The sequence below is a fragment of the Callorhinchus milii genome, unplaced genomic scaffold (assembly GCF_018977255.1).
Source record: "Callorhinchus milii isolate IMCB2004 unplaced genomic scaffold, IMCB_Cmil_1.0 Scaffold10, whole genome shotgun sequence".
Classification (NCBI taxonomy): domain Eukaryota; kingdom Metazoa; phylum Chordata; class Chondrichthyes; order Chimaeriformes; family Callorhinchidae; genus Callorhinchus; species Callorhinchus milii.
The window spans coordinates 1,689,768-1,695,998 of record NW_024704751.1 but is presented as its reverse complement, the minus strand read 5'-3'; the positions used below and the strand labels follow the sequence as shown (position 1 = coordinate 1,695,998).

General features: G+C 48.7%; 1 non-coding gene across 1 annotated transcript; it reads left to right on the top strand.

The window, feature by feature from the left end:
• The first annotated feature begins 1,247 nt into the window (after positions 1–1,247).
• trnal-cag lies at positions 1,248–1,319 on the top strand. The gene has a single exon. It is a non-coding gene; the product is annotated as a tRNA-Leu (tRNA).
• Positions 1,320–6,231: the final 4,912 nt, after the last annotated feature.

Genomic DNA, 6,231 nt, shown 5'->3' with positions numbered 1-6,231 from the left:
GGTTTCATGGAATATTATTATTATTTTATTATTATTATATCTAACTGAACTCCAGCACCAGTCAGTGCTTTTAGGAGAAGTGGGGAGGAAAAAGACTTCTGTTGACAATGATTCGAATGAGGAGCACATGTCAGCAGAACATAAATGATTTACATTTAAATGATTATCCTCTAACTGGAATACAAACCGAATGTACAATAGGGTTGGATAAAGTGCCCAGTTTATCTGTTTGTTTTTTGCCTTTGCAGTATCTCAGCCCTTGAGTGGCCATTGAAAATAAGTGTCCTCCCCCCTCCTCCCACTCCTCCCCTCTCCTCTCCTGAAGACCCTGACTGGTGCCAAACTGGTCACATTAACCAAATGGACATTCTTCACACGTGAGCCTCAGTGAGTGATAGCAGCTCCAGGGGTGGCAGTATCAGAGCTGCTGCCTGTCTCCTTGTCTGCCATCCATGTCTAACAATAATAATAATAATAACAGTTATCCTTCCATTTGATACAGCACCCATAATCAGTGTCCCACAAACAGCTGTGGATTGAATGACCAATTTCTTTTTAAAGGGATTGTTCCTCCCGGAAAAATGATCCGCCATTTGACTAACACCTGGGTTCCTATTTACTGCGAGGTAAACAGAGGCGTGTGGAGTAAGGAAACTTGCCCAGCGTTTCACCCCTCGGGAATCGTACCCACGTCCTCTCACTTGCGAGGCGAATGCTCCAACCACTGAGCTACACTAATCACTCTGATTTGGTGGTGGGGGGTGGAGGGGTTGGTGGGGGGAGGGGTGTTGTTGGACAAGGCACCTGGAGAAACTCCCTTCTCTTTTCCAATTGCGCCATGGGATCATTTAACGTTGACCTGAACACGCACAGAGGGAACCTGACTGTTTATCGTCTGATTGAAAGAATTGATGATGAATGTACTGTATATTTTCTCTCTCTCTCTCTCTCTCTGAGTAAGATCTTGTAAGTAAGAGTATCTTTGATGGGAAGACAGACAGTGAGCCAGAGATTATAGCTTAGCATCTCCAGCCTGTCACGTACAGCACTGTTCACACGGTGTCTCTTTTTACGCGATTAGTTTGCCCTTAGTGGAAGCAACTGATGATGTACAAGTGCGGGGCTTTCCGGCTTCCGGATCCGGCAAGTCTCGACCTGGGAGTTGGATCATCCGTTCGGTTTGCACCGGAGCAAGTACTGCGAGACAGAAGCCGGAGCTCCAGAGGCAAACAGACCGGCGCTCGTGGAGTCCTGTAGCTCAGTGGTTAGAGCACTTGTCTCAGAAGCGAGAGACCTGGGTTCGATTCCCAGAAGGGCGATACCTTGGGCAAGTTTCCTTACTCCACACGCCTGATAATAATCCCTCAAGGAAAATAATAATAGTTTGGTCACTCAATCCACAACTGTTTGTGGGACGCTGCTGTGCGCAATTGGCTGCCGCGTTTCGCCCACAAAATATACAGTCAATTCACTTACCGTATATTCTGTGAAGGGCTTTGAGACGTCTCGAAGACGTGATAAGGCGGTGTATCAAAGGCAAAGAATATCATAACACCTAATTACATTTACACAGCACCTTTCACGTTGGGAGGAGGTCCCAAAGCGCCAGACAGTCAGGGATTTGGACCCGAGTTGGGGATCGGGATCAGGAGAGGTGAAGGGTAAGGAGGGTGGGAGTAGGAAGGTGACCGAAGGCGCGGTCGAAGAGGAAGGTCTTGAGATGGACCGTGAAGGAGGGGAGGGAGGGGGGGCGAAGCGGGGGAGGGTGTGAGATGGAGTTCCAAAGGGCGGGAGGGGAGGGCAGAGAGACCCAGGGGCTTTGGTTTTATTTTGCTTTGCTGGAAGACGACACTTGAGGCCCAAGAAAACGTCAGGAAAATAATGTCAGGAAAATAATTTGGGAACTGTCGGTTCTCATTTCGTTTCTCGCTCTGAAAAGACCGCACAATTGTTGCAGGAGATGAGAACCAGAGTGCAGGTTGTCATGGGAACGGGATCTCTTTAAACCCCCATCTGTGCAGGTAACCAAGACAACGCCACGCGTCAGTGTTGATGATCATCTCTACGCCCGGGGGGGGGAGAGCTGGGGAGGGGGGGGGGTGGTGAGGTGGGGGGGAAGGAGTGGGGGAGATGTTTATGAACATGAAATTTCTGCTCGCAAGTGATTAAAAACCCAAACAGGTTTATTTATATCCACTTGAGACCTGATATATCTGGTCTGCTGAGAATAATAATAATAATAATAATAAATAAATAAATACTAATCCTCGCATTTGATACAGCGCCTGATCACGTCTTCGAGACGTCTCAAAGCGCTTCGCAGAATATCCTGCAAAGTCAATTGACTGTATATTTTGTGGGCGAAACGCGGCAGCCAATCGCGCACAGCAGCGTCCCCACAGACGGTCGTGGATTGAAGTGACCAAATTATTGTTGTTTTTTTTCTTGAGGGATTATTATCAGGCGGGTGTGTGGAGTAAGGAAACTTGCCCAAGGTTTCTCCCTGGTGGGAATCGAACCCGGGTCTCTCGCTTGCGAGGCGAGTGCTCTAACTACTGAGCTACAGGTCTCCTGGTAATATTAGTAATAATAATAATCCTTGCATTTGATATAGAACCTCATCACGTCGTTCAGACATCTCAAAGCACTTTACAGAATATGCTATAAAGTGTAGTGACTGTATTTTCCCAGCAAAATGTGGCAGCCAGTTGTGCGTGGCACGTCCCACAAACAGCCAGGACCAATTGTATTTGGGGATCGTTGGTCAGGACACAAGGAAAAACTCCCTTCTCTTTTCAAATAGCGCCCGGGATCTTTATCGTCCACCTGAACAGGCAGACGGGACCTCGGTTTAATGCCTCATCTGAAGGACGGCACCTCCGACAACGCAACACCCCTCAGCGCTGCATTGGAGTGTCAGCTTAGACTGTGTGATTCCAAGTCCCGATGTGGGTCTTGAACCCACAACCTTTTGACTCAGAGGCGAGAGAGTGCTACCCACTGCGCCAGTCAGGCAGACGCACTTTAGTAACCAGTGGGAAAGAACACCTGAGTGTCTGAAATAATGCGCTGACTCCTCTGGTCACGACGAGCACAGAAATCACCAAAAGAAAAAAATGATAAAATGTAATTAAAATGCATTATGTCCTGCAGTAATCCATTGTCCCTGGTATCTCCAATCTCCCTCAGGAAATACCGCATTGATTTAATCATTACTTCAATCCTGAAGCTAATTAAATGAACAGGGGTCATAAACTCACTATAGAGTAAAGAGTAACTAATTAATCTGACTCCACTCCCAGCTTGGTACGCCTTGCGTCTCCCAGCTCACTCCCAGACTGACCCCTAGCACAATAATAATAATAAAAATAATCCTTGAATTTCATACAGCGCCTTATATTGTAAAGTGGATTGACTGTGTATGTTGTGTGCAAATCACGGCAGCCAATTGTGCACAGCAGGGTCCCGCAAACAGTACGTGGTTTGAATGACCAAATTATTATTATTATTTTTTCGAGGGATTATTACCCTCGGAAAGCGATACGCCAATCGACTAACAGCCGGGTTCCTACTTACTGCACGGTAAACAGCAGTGTTTACTCATTTCCAAACTCACTCCCAGACTAACCCTTTTGAGGATGAATTTGGCCCCGCAAATATGAGCTTAAATTTACCACGAAGCAAATCTGCTTCCACAATGATATAATTCCCTCTAACATACAATCGATCCATTTGTTATAGTGTACACAGGGGTTGTTGCACACTAACGTGCACATGATTTGCTCCCTCGTAAAACAGAGCCTGCCATTGCCTACATCGGCATTATATCTCACACTCAGTGGCGTACAATCTGGCCTGTGTTTTGCCTACACTGCGGCAGTCAGTATAAGGGGTGGGAGGGTCTGAAGTCAGGAATATTCAGCAGCTGTGACCATTCACAGAGCTGCTTCACAGTGAAATCCTGTTCCTAAGAATAACAAGGCGAGAACCTTCAAGTGTAGGTACACTATAATGATGCTTTTCATTAACAGCGTGCGCTTCGCAGTTTATTCCATAAACAAGAGAAGTGTTTGTGTGAAGGAAAACAGACCTCCGTTCCCCTCCTGGTATTTTGTGTTTTGATAAGAATGTGATCTCTCGCAACTTAAATCTCAAACACAAATAAAGATCTGTTGACCTAAGGGTTGATTTACTGATTTGAGCTGCACTCTTTATTTTTCCAATCCTTTTATGGGCCATCGCAATGATATATTATATATACAGTATATACAAAAACAGTCACCAGTAGGTTTGAATCGTGATTTACTCTAAACTGAATGGAGCGCTGCTGTCTGATTGTGACTTGTTTTTCATTCTTAACGCATGGGATTGCTAAATAATAATAATAATAATCCTTGCACTTGATACAGCGCCTTCTCACCTCTTCACCGGTCTCCCCAACTCCACCAAGCACAGGATCCAGCTGATCCAAAATTCTGCTGCCCGCATTAAACTCCGCACCCCCATCACACCAGTCCTCGCCGGGCTCCACTGGCTCTCCGTCACCAAGCGGATCAATTTCAAGATCCTCACATTCGCTTTCAAATCCCTTCAAGCCCTGGCACCTCCCCACCTCCCCGACCCGCTTACCCCGCAACCCACAACCCGCTGCCTCTGCTCGCCTGGCTCCGGCCTCCTGCATGTCCCTCGTACCCTCCGTTCCACCCTGGGCGGCCGCGCTTTCAGCCACTACGCCCCGAGACTCCGGAGCACTCTCCCCTCCATCCCTCCGCCTCGTCCCCTTCCTTCCCCATCTTCAGAGCGCGCCTGCAGACCTGCCTCTTCGGCCGTGCCCACGGTCACCTCCCCCCCCGGCTTGGTGTCGTGCTCCGCCACCGTCAAGCGCCCTGGGGCGCTGCCCTGTGTGAGGGGGCGCTGTGTAAATGCAAGTTGTTGTTGTGTGTTGTGCTCAGGCCCAGGTGTGGAGCTGCCCTGGTTGACAGACCACCTGATTCCCTTTGTGCGCATGAATTTCCCAGCCCCCTCTCACCATCTTAATTCTTCCCGTCTGTTTCTATGCCAACAAATCCCTTTCTGAGCAGGCTTTTACGTTGATCACATTTGCTCGAGAATTCAGCATTCTTCACCAGCACGTGCCGATTCGCTGTGAAGCACGTTTGTGCCCTGAGAGCTTCTTAAAATGTTTCCTTTTCTTCCCTCCCGCCTGTCAGTTATAACCACTGAATCCCGAAGCTTTGGAACTCTCTCCCACAGTCCCTCTGCCTTACCCCCTTTTTTCCCTCTTTAAGATCACGACTGAAGACTTTCCTCTTTCGCAACGACGACGACAACAACTTGCATTTGTATAGCGCCGAGGGCGGGGGGGAGGGGGAAGGTGACCGTAGGTGGCGGTCGAAGAGGCGGGTCTTTAAGCGCGACCTGAAAATGGGGAGAGAGGCGGGGAGGCGAGGCGAAGGGATTGAGGGAGAGAGTTCCACAGCTTCGGGGCCTGGTGGCCGAAAGCGTGGCCTATGATGGTGGGGCGGAGGGTCCAAGGAGGCTGGAGCCAGTGGGTTGTGGTGTAGGGAGAGAACCGGTTGGAGCGATCAGGATGGGGGGGTTGGGGGGTGCCAGGGCGTGAAGGGATTTAAATACAAGAAACCGATCCGTTCTGTGACAGGGAGCCAAAGGGGTTTGACAAGGGCTGAGGTAACGGAGGTTAGTGCGGGTGAGAATGCAACCGGCGGAGTTTTGAATTGGCTGAATTTTGTGAATAGTGGAGCTGGGGAGACCAGCGAGGAGGGCATTCGAGTAGATTGACCTCCTCCCTCCCCCCGGCTCAGCCTCGTGCTCCGCCACTGTTAAGCGCTCTGAGATGCCACTCCGCTTGAAGGGCGCTTTGTGAATGCAAGTTGTTGCTGTTGACTGTCCCGAGGTTTGAATCAACACCTTGTCCTCATCTATTCTGTGCCTTAAAATTGAAGGCTGCTGAGAATAGCGGAAAACCTTAACCTGGAAATAATTTGTGTTGGGCGGACACTTGTTAGGAACTGCTGTGAAGTGTAGTGACTGTATGCTGGTACGTCTCACAGGCATTCATTGCCTTGAGCAACTGAACCCAACTGATAATTGGCTACAAACACACGGACCAAAGAGAATACCAACGTTTCTGGAAACAGCATCAGTCAATTCCACCTGTTCTACATTCAGTTGTGAAAGTAAGACTTATGTGTGAGGCACATGCGGCTAATT